General features: G+C 42.7%; 1 protein-coding gene across 7 annotated transcripts in view; it reads right to left on the reverse strand.

Moving 5' to 3' along the window:
* Window positions 1-19,255, reverse strand: part of LOC306894502 (adhesion G protein-coupled receptor L3) — a 189,593-nt gene that overhangs the window by 161,168 nt on the left and 9,170 nt on the right. The window lies entirely within an intron of this gene.

A 19,255-nucleotide genomic window follows, 5' to 3' on the forward strand; every position in this document is an offset into this window, starting at 1 on the left:
GTAATATTTACATTTATTTTAACGTTTTTCAAATGATATAAAGGCTGATATTGTGTTAGCAGATGTGATTTAACACTTTTGGTTTAAGTAAACTGCACTAATGAACAATGACAATAGCACATAATAAAACTGCTAAAAATATCTATATTAAGTGAAAATATAAAATAAAAAACTACAATTAAAGGGGTAGTTCACCAAATTGTTCCAAATCTCTACCGATTTTGTGGTTCTGACGAACACAGAGAAAGATATTTGGAAGAAGGCTTGAAACACAACAGTTCTTGGACGCCCTTGACTACCATAGTACGAAAAATGACTTCATATTTCTTTTGCTTGGTTGAACACAAAAGAAGATATTTGGAAGAATGTAGGACAGCAAACAGTTCTGGGACACTTCTGACTACCATTGTCATTTCTCCTACTGTGGTAGTCAATAGTGGCCAAGATCTGTTTGGTTACAAGCATTCCTCCAAATCTCTCTCTCTTTTGGGTGAACTGAAAACTGTACTATACCACATCAAAATACCATTTGTTCATTTATAACATTGGAAAAAGGAACTTTTGGAATGGTGACATATCTGATGAAAACATGAACCTCCGAAATATTCCCAATAAAGCAAACAGGAAATCTGTATTACTGTGTCCTAATGTTGACATATTACAGATGAAAGTGCATACTTTCCAAGCACAGCAAGCCCTCATGGGCCATCTCTCTATCTGACACTCACACACATTACTGCACGTCTAATGTATGGAGATTGGCGTCTGGGTGACTCCCGGGGTGATGTATGAGCGACGTATCTGCCGTATTCAGGGCTAAGAGCTCCAAATCGATGCTTTAGCGCCCATGTCGCACATACGTAGCATTTAACACCAACTTTAACAATCTTTAGCAGCTGCCAAGCATTCAATAGCCACTGACCTCGACCCAACACAGGCGATGAATTACCTACCAGCAGTCAGTCACGTCTGAGATTCACAGACACACAACTTCTATCTAATGCGCTTAATAACCAGCTGAAGCGGGATTCATTTATTTGTATTACGCGAAAAAGGAACTTCTGTGATATTTTTGTGAAACAACAGCGGTACTCGTTCACTTCTACACAAAACCAGTGAATGTCCATTGGTAGTGCCGTTGTTTGGTTACCAACATCTTTCAAAACACCTTACGGGTAATCTACAGGTTTAAAATGACATGACGGTGAGTAAATCATGACAGAAGTTTCGTTTTGGGGTCAACTTTTAACCCCTTAGAGTTCCATTGTTCCTTTGGTACATAAACCATTGAAAATGAGACCTTAGGAATGATAAATAAATCGATGATGTTATGTCAATAAATATACAGGACACATACTTAAGCAAGTTTTGACTTTTCAAAACTACGAATTTTATTTTTATCGGATATATTACAACCTATGGAACTGAAGAACCCACAAAACACAAGCTTTTCTTCAGCAAAACTGTGGGTTGATGGAAAATGTATGACATGAAAGATGCTGTTGAATGAAAATATTCGATATCAGGTTACGTTGAAACGTTCGTACCCGAACTGTTTCATTCGATTAAAGTCACTAATACTGCCGTGAATCTGATCTGAGAGGTGAATTGACTCCGACTGAAAATCATTACGATGATAATAAAAGCAAAGCGTTCTCACAGACCAGAGCAAATAAAACATGAGCTTTAAACTAAAAAAAATTCAATTTAGGAATTTCATCTTGCAATATCTGAACGACTGCAATGCATCTCAATGTTGTTATAATTACCACGGATTTGTGGTTTGGTTTTTTATTGAACTTTTTTTATTTTTTAAGTAAAATGAAGACAAATTGTTTTACACTTTACATGAGCAGTGATGAAGATACATCGGGGTTATCACTTATCAGGTACATGAGACATCGGATGTTACTGCGTACTCAAATATCAATTGGGTACACTGGTTCGCTCGTGTGAGTCTTTTGATGCCATTTTTCCAGTAGCTATTCCGTCTGTTTACCGTGAAACTGTGTTTTCTTATCATAAGGAATGCTGTTAAAATACAGGAAAAGCCAATGGGTGTGAGGAAATAGAATCATTACACTAAAAATAAGAGAAAAAGTGAAACAACTGAAAAGCAACTGTGAAGTCGGATGAGAAGAAAATTGAAACGTCCTTAAGCCTCGGTAGCCAAAGAACTGTGGACTATTGATGAGGAATCGACCCAACCACAAACAATGATAATACTGTTCCAAAAAACAACACTTTCTCTTTCTTCGTATTGTATTTCTTTCTTTCTCAGCCCACTTGTCCGCATTTGATTAGACAACTCCGGCATCAAAGCCCTGACTATTTGCATTACCTAAGTGAAAAAAGAACACTTGCAAAGCAGCAAATGATAAGTGAAAAGGTACAGGGAGTTCAGGTTTAGGGTCTATGTGAATTCAATCTTGCATCAGAGATTAGGAACACGCGCAAAACATGAAAATCTCTTCACGCATCATAAAACACGTATGTTTTGAGATGTCTCAGTGGATTCGTGTCCAAACAATGGGAGTCAATGGGCTCCAGCGTTGTTTGTTTACCAACGTTCTTCCAAATATCTTCTTTTGTGTTCTGCAGAAGAAAGAAAGTCATGCGCGATGGAATGACATGACGGCGGGCATTTTCATTTTTGGGTGAAGTATCCCATTTAGGGAATGGTTCACGCAAACCTGTATAAATATCCTTGTTCTGATCAACAGAGAGAACGATATTTGGGAGAAAGCTTATAACCAAACAGATCTTGCCCCCCATTGACTCCCATAGTATACTTTATCCTTATTTTGTTCTGTTGAGTGCAGGACAGCAAACCGTTCTGGGTCACTTTTGACTACCGTTGTATTTTTTCCTACTACGGGAGTCAACAGGGCTCAAAATCTGTCCGGTTATAAGCATTCTTCCGAATATCTTTCTCTGTGTTCATCAGAACAAAGACATGTATACAGATTTGGAACAACACGAAGGTGAGTAAATGATGACAGGATTTTCAGTTTGGGGCGAAGTATCCCTTTAACAAAACTCTATTCGCAACATAGCAAAGCATCTCATTCATTATTGCTCCTAAAGTCGGTGGGAGTCTGTGGGAGAAGAAAGAGGAGGATAGAGACATTAATTAATGCATGAATACGCTAATTTAGATAACAACCCACAACGTAGAATCTGTAGAGATGATAGCAAACGTACACACACGCACACACGCAATCACACCAGCGAGCTGCGATGTTCCCTTTGCTTGGCTGCTAAATCGATTCAATGGACCATTCGGTACTCCAGGGTGCAAATGCTGCATCATCTGCGTGTGTGTGTGTGTGTGTGCGTGCGTGCGTGCAAACAAAGCACATCCTATTAGGTAAAGCTATTTTTCAAGAAAATGACCAGATCCTTCAGTGTGTCAAAACAGCCTCGTAACGCACCAATCATTCCCTCACAGAGACACAGAATGAAGTGTGTGTGTGTGTGGTGGTGTTGAAATATGATTATGGTAATGACACTCTACCCCGTTCAGCATTTAGTGATCACACACACACACACACTGCCGTTCCATATAAAATCCAGCAGAGGGGAAAATTGCATGGGCGATGTCGACAGGCGTAACACCGTGACTCCATTGAGGATAAAACGCCATCAGCATTCGCAATCAGATTCCACTTCCCAGTTACATCTGTACCTGACATGCTCCGAACGGCAGGCGGACGCACACATCTAAAGTCAAGGATGGTGCGGTTTCGACCGCGATTCTTTTAACGACCAGACCAGATTTAAAACAAGAGCTTTTCACCTCCTGGTCGAGTGTTGTGATGAAGGACTCGGACTCTATGAAATCCTTGAACCCAAACAGAGTATCGACCGTCACTTTAACCTCTTGCTCTGATGAAACAACGCTTAAAAACCATCCTCATAAAATCCTCTGACGGTCGGGAGAGGTGGGACGATACAAATGTGGAGAGATGAAGAAGTGAACTGTCTGATGCTGTTTCTAGTGACCTCGGCTTCCTCACAATCTCCTCCTGATGTGAAAGTTGACCCCCGGTGGAGCGGGGTGTGTTTTCAATAAACTCCAAAGGGCTTCTGCTGGATGTATGAGCTGACGGGCAGGAAGAGTTGCGTGGACGTCTCGCAACAGTTGAAGGGGTCAAAGGTGTGGTGGGGAATGTAACAAAGACCGTATTCAGCGCTGCAGGGGAAAAAGACTTCCTCGTAGTTACCAAACTCCAAAACACTGAAAGAATTAAGAGTTCGATCAGTGTGTAGAATCTGAAGTTTATGCTTGTTCCTCATGTTTAGATACATTGCTGTTGATCTCTTCTGGGCGATTATTGGCTGCATTTTCTTCAAAAGTAATTTTATACATATTTTATTTTCGGTTGGTAATGAAATTTACATATTGAGTCATTTGAAAGTACTGTTTGCACACACACACTCAGATCTACACTATGTATATGTTTTATAATATAATTTTATATATATATACAGTATATGTCTGGAGTACTTATTCCATGTGAATATACATTTCATTTTTTTCTTATGAAACCATTAACCAGCAAACAAAATCAGCGGCGCAAACCTAATGTATTCACGCTCTGAAAGCGAGACACGAATAAAGACTGCAAAACTAATAACACAGCCTTTAAAAACCTAAAGTCTAATAAAAAGGGTATAAACATCATCCACAGCATCACTTATTATACATCCAACAGGCCTTTATATTATTATATCAGTCAGCCTTAAATTCAAACACGCAAGTGAGTCTTAACAAGAACTGCGCAATTTAGAGAAACGAGCTTTAAGACAAAGACGGCAGAAAACATCTCGCATTCACATCTCTCATTTTCACTCAGGCGCCAAAAGCCCATCTGAAGAAGCGTTTAGAAACGAGAAAAGAGTAGCCAGGCGTAAAATTGGACAGCCATCCCTCCATCCAAGCGAGAGGATCAAAACGACGAAGAGAAGGAAACGCGAACAGAATGGATGAAACAACCTGAGAGTGTGAAGAAGATGCAGATGAGACACGCCGCCGATCTAACAGACGGCGAAGCTGCAAGCAAACGTTCTGCTGGAATCCATCAGCCAGAGACAAAATCATCCAATTATCAGCCAAATAAAATGAGTAGTTCAAATAAAACCAACGATGCTCAACTGTACTACACACACAAAAAAATACTTTCTGAAGAACTGGGAAGAATATGGAGTCAATCATTTGTGACTGAAACTGTCACGAAATGGTTTTGACAGAACCCAGATGCAGGCAGACGAGGGGTTAAATATAAATGTTTATTAAATCAAACACCCGCAATGGGGAAAAACAAGAACAAAAACACACTAGAAAACAAACACTAGAAACAAAACACTTCACAAAACCGAAACAGGAAACAGGGTAGTCCAACACGACAAGAAACTGTGATACTACCGTGAGACAATAGCCATAAGACAAAAGATAAAGACATATGATAAAGACAAAGACAATGCACCAACACTGAACAGAGAGAAACTGAGACCATATAAAGGGAGACACTAACGAGGAGTGATTACATGGGGAGAGTGGTGACAGCTGATGGGAATGAAACCCTAACGAGGTGAATTACAAAACAGACGATGGGAATGAAACTACAGGAGATAGGAGGGTGGGGCTGAGACATAACAGGAAGACACGTGGCATTAAGTAACAACATAAAGCCACCTGTCTCCACACATAACACAACAGAAACCCGAAAGACGTGGCAATGTCATGACTCTGCCCAGGGAGCTAGAAAGCTCGAGACAGGAAGGACAGAGTCCTAACATTACCCCCGCCCCCAGAAACGCCCCATGGCGTCTCAAGGGAGAAACTTCAGCGGGCCAAAACACCAAAGCACAAAGACAAACACCACAAGCACAACACAGAACAAACTAAGGGGAACATAAGGGAGGCTATGAAGGGGTTCGGGTGGGTCAACAAAAACAACAAACATGGGAGGGGGGGTGGGGGAATGGGAGGCCAAACCTTGGGGACACCAGAAAAGGGTGGGACAGGTTGAGGAGACTTGAAACAACCGGACGAGACCGGCGGGGACTTGAAACAACCGGACGAGACCGGCGGGGACTTGAAACAACCGGACGAGACCGGCGGGGACTTGAAACAACCGGACGAGACCGGCGGGGACTTGAAACAACCGGACGAGACCGGCGGGGACTTGAAACAACCGGACGAGACCGGCGGGGACTTGAAACAACCGGACGAGACCGGCGGGGACTTGAAACAACCGGACGAGACCGGCGGGGACTTGAAAAGGCTAGGGAGAGGTGTGTGTCCAAGGGGGAAAAAAGTTTGAGGTGATGCCGGCCGGGGAACTGGCTGAGGCACCGGCTGGAAGTCCGGCTGAGGCACCGGCTGGAAGTCCGCCTGCGGAAGGACAGGCCTGGACGCCTGCGGATGGGCAGGTCTGGACGCCTGCTGATGGGCAGGTCTGGACGCCTGCTGATGGGCAGGTCCTGAAGCCTGCGGAAGGGCAGGTCCTGATGCCTGCGGAAAGGCAGGTCCTGATGCCTGCGGAAAGGCAGGTCCTGATGCCTGCGGAAAGGCAGGTCCTGATGCCTGCGGAAAGGCAGGTCCTGATGCCTGCGGAAAGGCAGGTCCTGATGCCTGCGGAAAGGCAGGTCCTGATGCCTGCGGAAAGGCAGGTCCTGATGCCTGCGGAAAGGCAGGTCCTGATGCCTGCGGAAAGGCAGGTCCTGAAGCCTGCGGAAAGGCAGGTCCTGATGCCTGCGGAAGGGCAGGTCTGGCCGCCTGCGGAGAGGCAGGTCTGGACGCCTGCTGGATCGCTGGCTGTGAACCCGGCTGGAGAACCGGCAGGAGCGCCGGCTGGGCTGGGTTATGTGCCCCCCTCCGTTGCCTCTTCCTCTTCTGCCGAGCCAATCTCCTGGTAGTCGGCTGGAGGAAGGAGGTGAAGGACGGGGCTGGCTCCGCGTTGGAGGCCTCCGAAGAGGACCCCCAGGACTCTCTCCTTCCACGCTTGCCCCGAAGACTGGTGGTTGGTGGAGAGGTTGCAGGGTCCGAGACTGATGGTGCGGTGGTGGTCACGACCCCAAGCTCCAGGGTGTGATCCTCAGGGATCGAACCCAATGGGGTCGTAGAGCTGAGGCGTGTAGAAACCCTGGGCAGATCCCGATCACTAATCCGCTGAACAAGATCAGTGAAGCCCAGGTGTCTCTGTAACTTCATCTCCTCCTGGGAGAGCGGTTCTGCAAGGCAGCCGTTGAAGATTACCTTCAACTCCTCCTCCGTGAAGCAGCCTCGCTTTGCCGTTGCCAAGAACTTGTCAGCGAAGTCCCATATGTACATGTCTCTCTGGCGGAGGCCAAAGAGAAGGTACGCCTCACTAGCACGGGCAGTCGTGTCCGTACTGCCTGCTGGGTTCAATGTGGGTCGGTGCATTCTGTCACGAAATGGTTTTGACAGAACCCAGATGCAGGCAGACGAGGGGTTAAATATAAATGTTTATTAAATCAAACACCCGCAATGGGGAAAAACAAGAACAAAAACACACTAGAAACAAAACACTTCACAAAACCGAAACAGGAAACAGGGTAGTCCAACACGACAAGAAACTGTGATACTACCGTGAGACAATAGCCATAAGACAAAAGATAAAGACATATGATAAAGACAAAGACAATGCACCAACACTGAACAGAGAGAAACTGAGACCATATAAAGGGAGACACTAACGAGGAGTGATTACATGGGGAGAGTGGTGACAGCTGATGGGAATGAAACCCTAACGAGGTGAATTACAAAACAGACGATGGGAATGAAACTACAGGAGATAGGAGGGTGGGGCTGAGACATAACAGGAAGACACGTGGCATTAAGTAACAACATAAAGCCACCTGTCTCCACACATAACACAACAGAAACCCGAAAGACGTGGCAATGTCATGACTCTGCCCAGGGAGCTAGAAAGCTCGAGACAGGAAGGACAGAGTCCTAACAGAAACTCGCTTGACGAGATCTGAGAGAACGTTGATGTCCACAAACCGAGAAAAGATTGAGAAAAGCAATAGTGTCATTGATTTCTGGCTGAACTTCTCCGTACGCTTTGGCTTTAATGGAAGGCACCTCTGAGTGGACCTGACGGGCCCTTTCAACTGAGATTTGGGTCAAACTGTGTTCTATCAACACTTCATCTCCGGTAAGAGACAGCACGGAATATCAGGAAATGAGATCTGGATGTGGTTTTTCAAGAGTCGTGCTGAGGAATTCTGGATGGATGAAGCGTATGAATGACAGCGGTGGGCCGCCGGGTAAAAACGGCACGTCCTGCATCTCTCCCCGTGGGGGTCCGATCGAGGTGCCGACGACAGGGCAGCTATGAGATTGATGGATCTCGTCTATATTGGTACATTGCGAGAGACAGAAATCAACAAACCCACAACACCACACATTTCTGTTCCAAAACCTAGAGAGCGGCCTTGCACTCTGGCACCATCTTCATCCAAACTGAACCCATGGATGACTTATTTGTTTTAAAACCTGCCAAATTTCTGTGAAAAGCATTTGACTCGCCGTTGAATTAATACGGACTGAGGTTAACAGCAACCACGATAGGCTAAAAATACACAAACATGTTTACGCAGGTGAAACAGATTGTTTTTCCAGCACAGATGTTTAAACATTGTTTAGAATTGAATACGTTTATTCAAAAATAATACTTTTTCTACGCCATCTCTTTTTTCAGTGCATTCTGAGATTGCCTTCTCCATTTTGCATACGCCACCGAATCTCCCTTCCAATCGTTTGAAGTGAAGTATCCTTCACGTCAGTATAATGAAGAGGCTTATCTTTCAGAAGCAGATTTGTGTCAGTGGCAAGCCCATAATGCCTTCACTGGTAGACGGCTCACTGGGTTTTGCAACACAGCTTATGTATCTTAATATAATGGACTTTTCAGAACGTAAAGCTCCTCTTTAGCGAGAATTTTTACTAGAATTTAATTCAGAAATGCAATATGCAATATTGATTTATTTCCTCCGTTAAAAAAAGTATAGGGTCACTTATTTATAAAAAAAATCACAATTAATAATAATTGCTCAGAGTGATATCTGCTGATATCCATTCTTAAAGTTCCCATGAAACGAAAGATGCGTTGATTTTTACTTCCGTGTCTTGAAATATTTCCAAGTGAATTGGAAATTTGAACGCGAAAAATAGTGGACGGGACTTTCGTCTTTCTCTGCGAATTGATTAGATGTTTACAGCCGCCGCATTTTAAAATGGAACTGGCAGAAGTCCGACAGTTGAAGGGGAGGGGTTAACGGATGCTCCGCCCAACCCGTCTGACATACGTCATTTAAGATGAATAGTTATTACAGGGAGGAAGTGCATTTTCAGATTTTAACTGAAGTTTACGAGTTGGTGATGTTTCTTAACATTTTCCTTATAAATGTATCTGCAAATTCATTGCAGTTTTCTGTCCTCTTTTGATTGACAGGATATATCGCCCTTGGTCATCTGCTGTTTTTAAACTATCAGCCGATAATGTGAAAAGTTGCTTTTATCGACCGATACCGGTTATTGGCCGATGTGGATATCGAGTGATAAATGGATATGACCAGTTCCTGCATTTGGAGCCGCAGAGATGATGTACTTTTGTCTGCAAAACCCGGAAGCGAGTAAAAACCTCTAAATATTTTCTATGACATAAAACAAACGAATTATAACCCGCTTGTGATTTTTTTAAAGCCTTATCGTGCCTTAAAACGCCGGCTGATAACAATTTTCTTCCTTTGGCGGGGACGCTAGACGCCATCGCACATATAAAGCTCACAAATAATGCTACATGGGCACAAGTTCACGGCGCAATTACTCAACAGGGAACACGTTTTTAATAAAGTTTGAAAGAGTTGTCGGAGGAAAACTGCTAGGCTTTCGGTAGAGGGAACCACTTACTTCCGGGTTAGCCTACAAAAATATGTAATTTCTGAGCCTCTCCTTTAAGTAAAACTGCTGATCAATGTCATCGGAAACTCATATTCAACAAAATAATAATAAAAAGAGAAAAAATATCCAAAATTCAAAGTGACCTGAAAGCAGTGAAGGATAAATGAAATTTTATTTACCAACTACCAAACAGTATTTTCTTGAATAAGAATGGCTCTCTTTTTGCTCCGAGTGCTGTGTGTTTCTCTGTTTGTGCTCTGAATAACAATCGCCTGCTGCTTTCTGAGGCCGAATCCGTCTGCAGCATCCAGGCTGTGAAATTAAGACTAAACACAGGGACGTCCTGATTCTTCATCCGCCCATCACTCTAACCCGCTCCTATCATCCGGCCTTCCTCACTTTTGCAAAAAAGGCTAAGAGCACTTTGGCTGTCACAATTCAACGGAAGAACGAAGGATGACGCAGAATGTTCGCCGGTGCACTGGACGAAAAGAGAAATAGTGAGCGAATGATAGGTTACTATTACCTGACCCTCTTAAAGATGAGTACAAGCGGACATTCTGTGGGACATTCTGCTTTCAAAGACTCTGATTTGTCTGTATGTTGCGAGTGCTGGCCGTGAGTGTGTGTTTGTGATCTAAGGAGGCTTGGAGACAGATGGTTGTCAGGAAACTGCACCAGGAACTGACACGTGTGCCAGAAGGAGCGATGGGCCCAGGCGGCACGCTCCTCGACGAACCGACGGGTGGTCTTCATCCTCCTCCTCATCGCCGTCGTGGGGGACAGCGTGAGGGCGGACATGTTTTCCTGACATCCCTCATCGCTATGGAAACAGTTACGTGTCTGCCTAAGGCCTTGGCAACATCCGTCAATCACAAAGCTGTGACCAGGGAACACCCAGGTGCACAGACGGATCACCTGGAGGATGTGGTCTGACAGTCACAGATATACAGAACGGAGAACGTCCAGACATCTGCAGCACAATATGGCCTCCAAAAGCATTTACAGCCCCCGGTTGATCAATTTGTTTATGAAATCTTCAATCCGTAACTTTTTCTGGTTAAAAATGAACAAACCTCCGTCATTATTCTGGGAGGTCTTCTTATCTAAAACTGATTCGCACCCCGAATTTTAAGCACGCATAAAGATGAGTACTAGGGTTGCCAGATTTTCATAAAAAACATCCTCAAAAGGACAATCAAAAGTAGCCCAACTACCCCAGAACACATTCCGAAATTCAAAATATGCTTTCCTATTGCAGTCACTTTTATGTACTTTGCACATTTTCTTTTTGAAACATTACTGTACAGTAAAAATCATATTGACAGTCTATTTCCTAAATAACTTTATTTTACCTTAAAAATAACTAATTGTGAACAAAACCTTGCACCTTTCACTCGCGGAATAAAAAACAACCCATAGCAACGGTATAAAAGTGGCCAAATTTCGAGACTTGGCAACTGTTCTGGACTTGGCAACCCATAAGGTTACCAGCAATTTAACGTTTCGAACAGAGATGGTCGTAGAGAGTTAGTAAACACTACACATACTGCCTTGAAGTGGGGTCTGAAATATAATAATCGCGAGTTGAATTAAAAAAGAATAAATAACAGCACTTTATACCTGTCTAGGCACTTTGGGAATCAAGTTGGGAATCAATAAATAAATCTATTATATACAACTTTTGCTGTTACATATACATTTTTCTTTTCTTTCTTTCTTTCTTTCTTTCGTTTACAATCCTTTCGTGTGACTTCTGGACTTGAACACATTACATGTCCTAAAAACGAATGTTCAACTCGAAGGTACGAGTTTCCAGATGCATTTCAAGGCCGCAGCATTTTGCCTAAAAATGTAAAAACTGTGGCAGCACATCTTCTCGAAATGCAAAACCATTTTCAGCCCAAACGCTGCAGAAAAAAATCCACGAAAACAGTATATTCAGGGTTAAGAGTTTGCTCCAAAAGTTAAAGTGATGCCTCCCTTGCCAACAGCATTAACAAACAGAAATCACACAAAATGAACCGGGCATTTATAAATTTTTACAGCCTTCCTTCCTTACATAAGAGTCTTTTAAAAGCAGCGCTTCTTCCTTTCAAGACAGGCTCCTTGTCTAATAAAGGAATACAGATTTCTACCATTCTGTTCTGGACATTTTGTTTCTTTTTGTATAAGCACGCCGCGCTAAAAGCATATGCCGTCATTACAGCTCCGTAATAGGGTTACAGAAGTGGCCGCTCGCTTCTCATCCCGATTCCATTTGGCTTTTCAGAGGAGGAAAATATATTTTTTTACCGTGATGCTTCACGGAGAGATGCCGCACACGCAGGACCAGGGATCGATGTTTGGTAAGCTTTCCATTCCTGCTCAATTTCTCCTATTAGTGAAGCCTCAATTAAAAGTCCCAGCAAGTGGCTTTTTTAATCCAAGCTTCAGTCACTGTGACAGGAGGCTTGAATCTGCTGATCGGCCCCTCCAGGACTCTCTCTCTCTGATTATTTGGATGGATTAGTTATTGACCACCGCCGCCGCCCGTGGAGGCTATGAAGATCGTGCATCACGGTGTGTGGCCGTCGCAGGTCTGTAGCAACGCTGCGTGATGGGTAGGTCTGTAAGCAGAGGAGCACTTACCGAGATTTCATATTGGACAAATCGACCTGTAAACATGACACTGATGCTGAGCGCATGTTCGGAAGGATTTTCTCCTTTGTTTTGAATTGTATTTAAAAGGGAGTAGTCGAAGAGGTCAAAGTTCAACTCTTAATCTCCTTAAATGAAATACCGTATGTACTGAACAAATCAAATATGGCAGCAGGTCGATAACATCATTTCATTGGTCCTTGCGTTGATTTGTGCCGTTTTAATTTATTAAAAATAAAAAGTTGTCATAAACATACCCGTCATTTCACTTTAGAAGATATATATCAATTTACAGATTTTTGGAGCGTCAACATTTTGGGACTTTTAGGTGTGGACCTCCGCAAAGTATCAATAACTGTCGAGTAGTTTTAATTTAACTTAATACAACTAATATACAATAAAAAAGTTTTATAAATTGATATTAATATTAATTAAATATAAAATAAATTGTTATATTACAACCAAAACAATACCGGAAGTTAACTTCAGGCCAGGCGCGTGCGTTCGATGAAACCGTCTACGTTGAACAGACCCTTTTGACTTGGAACCCATAGCAGATTGTATAGAAACATACAACCAATGAAAAAACTCACAAGTTCTAATGATATTGTGTTAGAAAGGCAATATGTTTTTAAGTTTTCAGTTGTGTTTCGTTAAAGAAAAACGTCATATAAATCTGTGATGGCATGAATTTTCATTCGTTCAACTAGCTCTGTCGTGATATTCGATGTTTCACCTTACTGTTATCTTGACCGAAAGAATTGCGATAACAATAGTTTTCCAATATCTATTTGAATGTTGTTATGTACAGAAAAACCATATCAGTCAAACTTCGTGTTTCTGGCCAAAAACTTCAAATTCAAGTGCAGGGATTGGAGAAGAATGAGGAGTTTATAAGAATGACGGCCCTTAAAAGGATAGTTCACTCAAAAAAGGAAATTCTGTCATCCTTTACTCGCCCTTAAGTTGTTCCTGTGTTTGTTTTTCACTCCATTTGGCCTCCATAAATGTTATAGAAACGGAGGATTTGGAGAGCGCTAAAAGATGCCGGACATGAACCGCGCGCGCGGTAAGTGGAACTGAGTCATATGTGTTTTGTTGGCAAACGGTGCGCCCGCACACGTTGTATGCTTTTGGGAATAATCGTACATTTGTCTCCGTCTCTTATAAATGTGATCAAACAAAAGACTCTACGGATATGTGAAGGCTACGAAACTATTCTGTCAGTGCTCAAGATTAACATGATGAGTGTGTCTGAGTGACGCCCACTTTAAACTGCCAGCTGCGCCCCTCGAAAATACACACACTATCCGGCCCTTACAATAGGCAACACATCTGGCACAAAAATGAAATACTTAATTCCCACACACACACTTTTCTCTGTCTGCAGAAAGCAGCGCAATGGGAGTTTTATTTCATCATCAAATACATAAGATGAACACAGTTTTGCACAGGGACGCATTAGCACAGCCGAAGCGTTCTTGTAAGCTCAGATGAGACAACGTCAACTCACACACACAAATCACTCATCGCCCTTTATTGTTAAAGGGAACACAAAGGGAAATGTCATAACTGCTGAATGAAACCGGGATTCTGAATGAGGGGCATGTGTGCCATGGGTAGACGTTCTGCACACTTCATTCCGTGTACAAATAAAATATGTTCCCGAAGAGACTGCAGAGCGCATGATGAGAAGGTGAGATCGGAAACGGGTGGAGGAGTGTGTGACATTTAGTGGAGGGGAGGTGACGATGTGACTGCGTCTCCAACTGCGATGCATCTGTCTGGTGCCACAGAGAGAGAGACACTAACACGGATCAACCTGTGTCTCTCGACTGCTCTTATACTTTTCACTTTCATTTACACATGCTGCTCATTACATGTCTCACATGCACACCATTTACACTCTCCATTCAGACTGCGAACACATGACCGGCTGTCTCGCACGCACTCAGACGCCTGCAAGTATCATATCAAGTCCTGTCGATCTAACATAATGTAATTAATGTGATTAGATAGAAGAAACCTTATATCTGCTAGCTTCTTTTTCGGAAATGGATAAAACACATATTTCTTTTATTAAGTATTACATCATTAATATAAATACAATATAATATTTAATATTTGTATTTTATTAGTATAATTAAACACTTTTTGAAAGTTTTTATATTATGTAGACTGTTTATAAACAGTATACTTTTTTTTACTAAACACATTTGGGTTCTTTCACAGTTTTGGTGAGTTTACTATTATTATAGATATTAAAGAATTAAAACATGAGTAATCTTGACTTTTTCCTGTAAATGGGTAGTTGACGAATAAATCGTACGCGTGTCCTATGATGTGACTTAGCAAAATTATGACAAAGTTACATTGTTTTATATTATTAATATATATATATATGTAGCATATAAAAAAGCATAGTTGGTCTTTTTTCAAAAAATTTGCCGTCACGCCAATTTGCATATTAGTCTTTTAACTACCCAAATAAAGTTGCCAAGAAATGTTGATTATATCATGTCTACATAATAAAATAATATGAATTATTAATATAATAATCACATTCCCTCCTCAACTCTTGGAAAAATATTGCACACGTGTATTCCGCATGTGAACATGTTTGGTTGCAGGGCTAGATCGTGTCCGTTTTAAACTCCCTGTCAGTAAACCGTCCGTCGTGCTCGACAGAGCAGCTCAGTTTTCCTTTATTCAGCCAAGTTGTTCACAAATCCACCGGCCGGTTACTAGCTTGACTAAGGCGGAGTCATGGGCTCTGGGGGCGCGGCTCAGACATGCTGACTGATTACTTTCTGTTACGGCAGAAACCCCGCGAGGTCATCGGCTCGCCCGGGAACGCGGAGACTGCCACGCTCTGACCCCGTCGCCGCCGTACCCCAACACACGCACAGCCAACATCGTCCGGTAACCTGACAGCTGAAGTGATGTTTGGGGCGACAGAGCGCTCGGGCGAGCTATGACAGCTTCTCTGCCGCTCGGCCTCTCTCGACCGCGGTGAGTGATGGGTTTATTTCTCTCTCTCATCAAACACATTCAGCTCACTGGGAATTTATGACCATTACGGTTCTGACAACTAAACTCCTGAAGACAGATGAAGCTTTGTACGCCGGGTACCTTTTCTCAGAGTTCTAGAGCGCTCGTGTTTTAACCGCAAACGCCCGAACCCGCTCAACTATCCTTGTCTTTCAAGTCAATGACCTCTGCTAGAAAAATGACAGCGAAGTTCATCCACCGAGCGTTCCAGGAAGCCCTGCATCGCTAACAACGTCCACCCCTTTGCTCTCTGACAGCCGCAATCCTCCCCGTCAGCGATTCCAAACTCCGGCTTTGAGACAGTCAATTAGGTTCAAGGTGAGAGAGACGCGTGTCATCGTTTAAAGCGCTCTGCTCCGCTGGGCCGAGCATCCATCTCCGCCTCATTGGCCAGCTGACGGCTGAGGGATCAAGCTAAGAACGTTATTGGCCGGAGGGTGACAGGAGGGATATTGTGAGGGAGATTATTGGCTGCAGGGCCACCGTCCCAGAGATCATTGGCCATATTGACGCAGTGATGGATTGAATTGAGATGCACCTCCGTCTTGGCCGGAGGATTTTTATTCTGATACCTCGGCCCCCCTCGGAGACACCGGCAGGATCGGGAAAGACACTTCCTGCCTTAATTCCGGCTTGGCGCTATCGATTGGATGGAAATCAATGGAGCCCAAAGCCACAAACCCGTAGGGGGACGAAAGCGGGGGAAATGCGGCTGGGGGAAGTGATGCGAACGGCTCAAAATAAATCCCCTGACAAAAGAGCTGGAGAGCGATAAAACTCTTTACTGCGGGAGAGGAGAAAACGTTCTCCCAATTAAAAACAGAGAAGGATGAAGGATAACTCCAAACTCGTCTTCATTAAGAGATCAGTCTGGAAAAGAGCCAAGAGAGCAAGGTGACGCTTTATGAAACTGCATGTTGTTAAAAGTAAGTAAATGTTAACAAGATCTTAAAATAACTGAATGGCTCTGAATGATAAAAAGAAATGATGCTGTTTCTCTGCTCTTCTCCAGAGGAGACTCTAACCGAGCCGACACGCCACGGTGCATCGCTGACTTTACATCCACGCACTTCTGCTGTCTGTGTGCTGTTTAAAGACTCAGACTCACACATACATTATTATCCCATCATTAAGTACACGGCTACTGTCAATGGGCTGGCAAATGAACTGTTTTGTGAATGTCCAATTATACCAGGCACATTTTCAGCCAGCTATTTTGATTACTACAATTTAAAAGTATAAAATAACTTCATGTAAAAATTAACAAACGTGCAATGCCGTATAATAAAGTGAAAGACAAACTCAGCACAGACAAAACTATGGTACTTAAAGGGATAGTTCCCTGAAAATAATTTACTTACCCTCAGGTTGTTCTAAACCTGTAAACATTTCTTTGTTCTGCTCAACACAATGGAAGATATCCGGAACAGAAAAAGACTCAAGCTATGACTTAATTTACTAACCGTTGATTCCAACCGTTACTTAACTAAACCTATTCAGTTGTTAAGGTAGTCTAAACTTTGCTGCTATACTAGGGGACGGGGATTGTTTACATTGTGTAGGTTGTTTGCCAAATTTGTACAATTTTGACTGCAACTGTCATGCAACCCCGATTCCTTCACGTCATCATGAGTGCCGACTCTTTATAAAAAGCATCATTTGTGGGACTTGCTAACCAATATAATTATACTAGTGTGGCATTTCTACACTATTCACTCACCATATGACAGTATAAAAGGCCATTTTAAGTCAATCAACTGCATTATTTCCTCTCTCAATCAGTATAAAATGTGGTAAAAAAAATACCGCCATGTCCTGGAAACTGGTATAAATCTGGAAAATACCATTATATACATTTATGGTCATACCGCCCAGCACTACATTTTCTGACAGGGTCATCTATCGTTCGACACCTTCGCAACAAGCTCATAATAACGCTAATAATTATTTGCACGTTTTAATGCAATTTTGTGTTTCAAACAGAGATGCGACAAAGTGGCGGATGTTTCAACCTTCAATAACATCCAATAACGTTTTCGTAAAATAAAATGTATCAATGGGTAACACATTACATTAGTTAACATTAGTAAACGCATTCGTTAACATGAATTAACTAATAAATCATTTATCGATACAATTATATTTAGAAGAAAGCAGGTTTGTTCGTTTTAGTTTACAGTGTATACAACCACATGTAAACAGCTACATTACTTGATTTTTAGAAGTAAACATTGAAATGATAATCTAAGATATGAATGCTTATAGAAATATTGTTGGTTAATGTTAGCTAATGCATCAATCGATGTTAGCAAAGACATCCTTATTATAAACTGTACCCATTTATTCAAAGAAAGAATCACCGGATAACTTCACCTGATTGATTACAAATGATTGACACGTGCGCTTATGATAAACTACCTGGCTTCCATGTGTTAATGATACTCTCACAGTCCAGAGTCACAGATGTGCATTTGGCGTCTCTAAAACAAAGCAAAACTTCCATCTTTAAATCATTTGGTACCGCAGGGGTCTGACCACCAATTAGCGTCATGAAGACTCTGCGGGTCTGCGCCGGAGCATGCGTGTGTGTGTGCGCCATCAGTATTCCACTGGGGCCGTGCTCTTGTATTAGGTATTCAGGGCCAAACAGCCATTCCGAATGCACCATAAATTATGTTCTCAGAGGCCTGCGACCTACGTGTGCTGCCTTGTTACCACGGACAACAACTTCTCCTGACTCAGGAAAAATAATGCAGAAAAACTGCTCAGGAAGCCGGAATACGAACCCTCAAAAACAAACAAGAATAAGCTCCTCGAGACATGCGTGCGGGGCTATTTGAAAGCAATAAGCAGGTGTGTATGATTTGGGGGGAACTAAACTTTGTTGGACTCTTCATGACCGGAGTTAGGGGGACGCTTCACGATGAATGACCCCGTCCGCCATCACTTCTGTGTCTCTCTCTCGTTTCACGTGACAGTGTTTTACAGAAACTCTCATACAGAGAGAGAACAAACACGCTGGCTTTTCAGACTTCCACACGGTGAAATCTCATGGGGCGCTAACAGTATAACAACAGCCTATTGTGCGGTGAAGAAAATAATTCATACGCACTGACTCGCATTCTCTCGGTGGTAGCAGCCATTAGCTGTGTCTGCTCCATTCCATTATATTTATACAAGGCTTGTCCCAATGCACGCTGTACAGTACAGTGTCTTCCATAGGTTCTCACTGAGCATTGCCATTTCAAGCGACCAGAAAACGATGCCTATATATTTTGTATGTAACCTTCGATCTGTAACCCCAAAGCCGAATGAGGAAAAAAATGAAGCTTGTAAAACCGGGCTAGGACAGTTCTCAGAAATCATCTGACAACCTCCTGATCGGAATAAATCGTCAATAAGCGTGTATTTATGAGCTGAGACTAGCCCAGACGCTCTTGCCCAATATTTCAATGACATCAGCCCTTTTGCTTCATCTCTTTCTGAAGTCTCTTAACACCAAGGATTATGGGTAAATCCCCCGAACAGCAACCCATTGAATGCTCCTGGAGGGTGGCGTCCATGAGCAGGGTGTGTGTGTGAAATTGATGTTATAATCTCCATGTTTAAGAAAGAAAAGATGGGTAT

Source organism: Barbatula barbatula, assembly GCF_947034865.1.
Source record: "Barbatula barbatula genome assembly, chromosome: 1".
Classification (NCBI taxonomy): domain Eukaryota; kingdom Metazoa; phylum Chordata; class Actinopteri; order Cypriniformes; family Nemacheilidae; genus Barbatula; species Barbatula barbatula.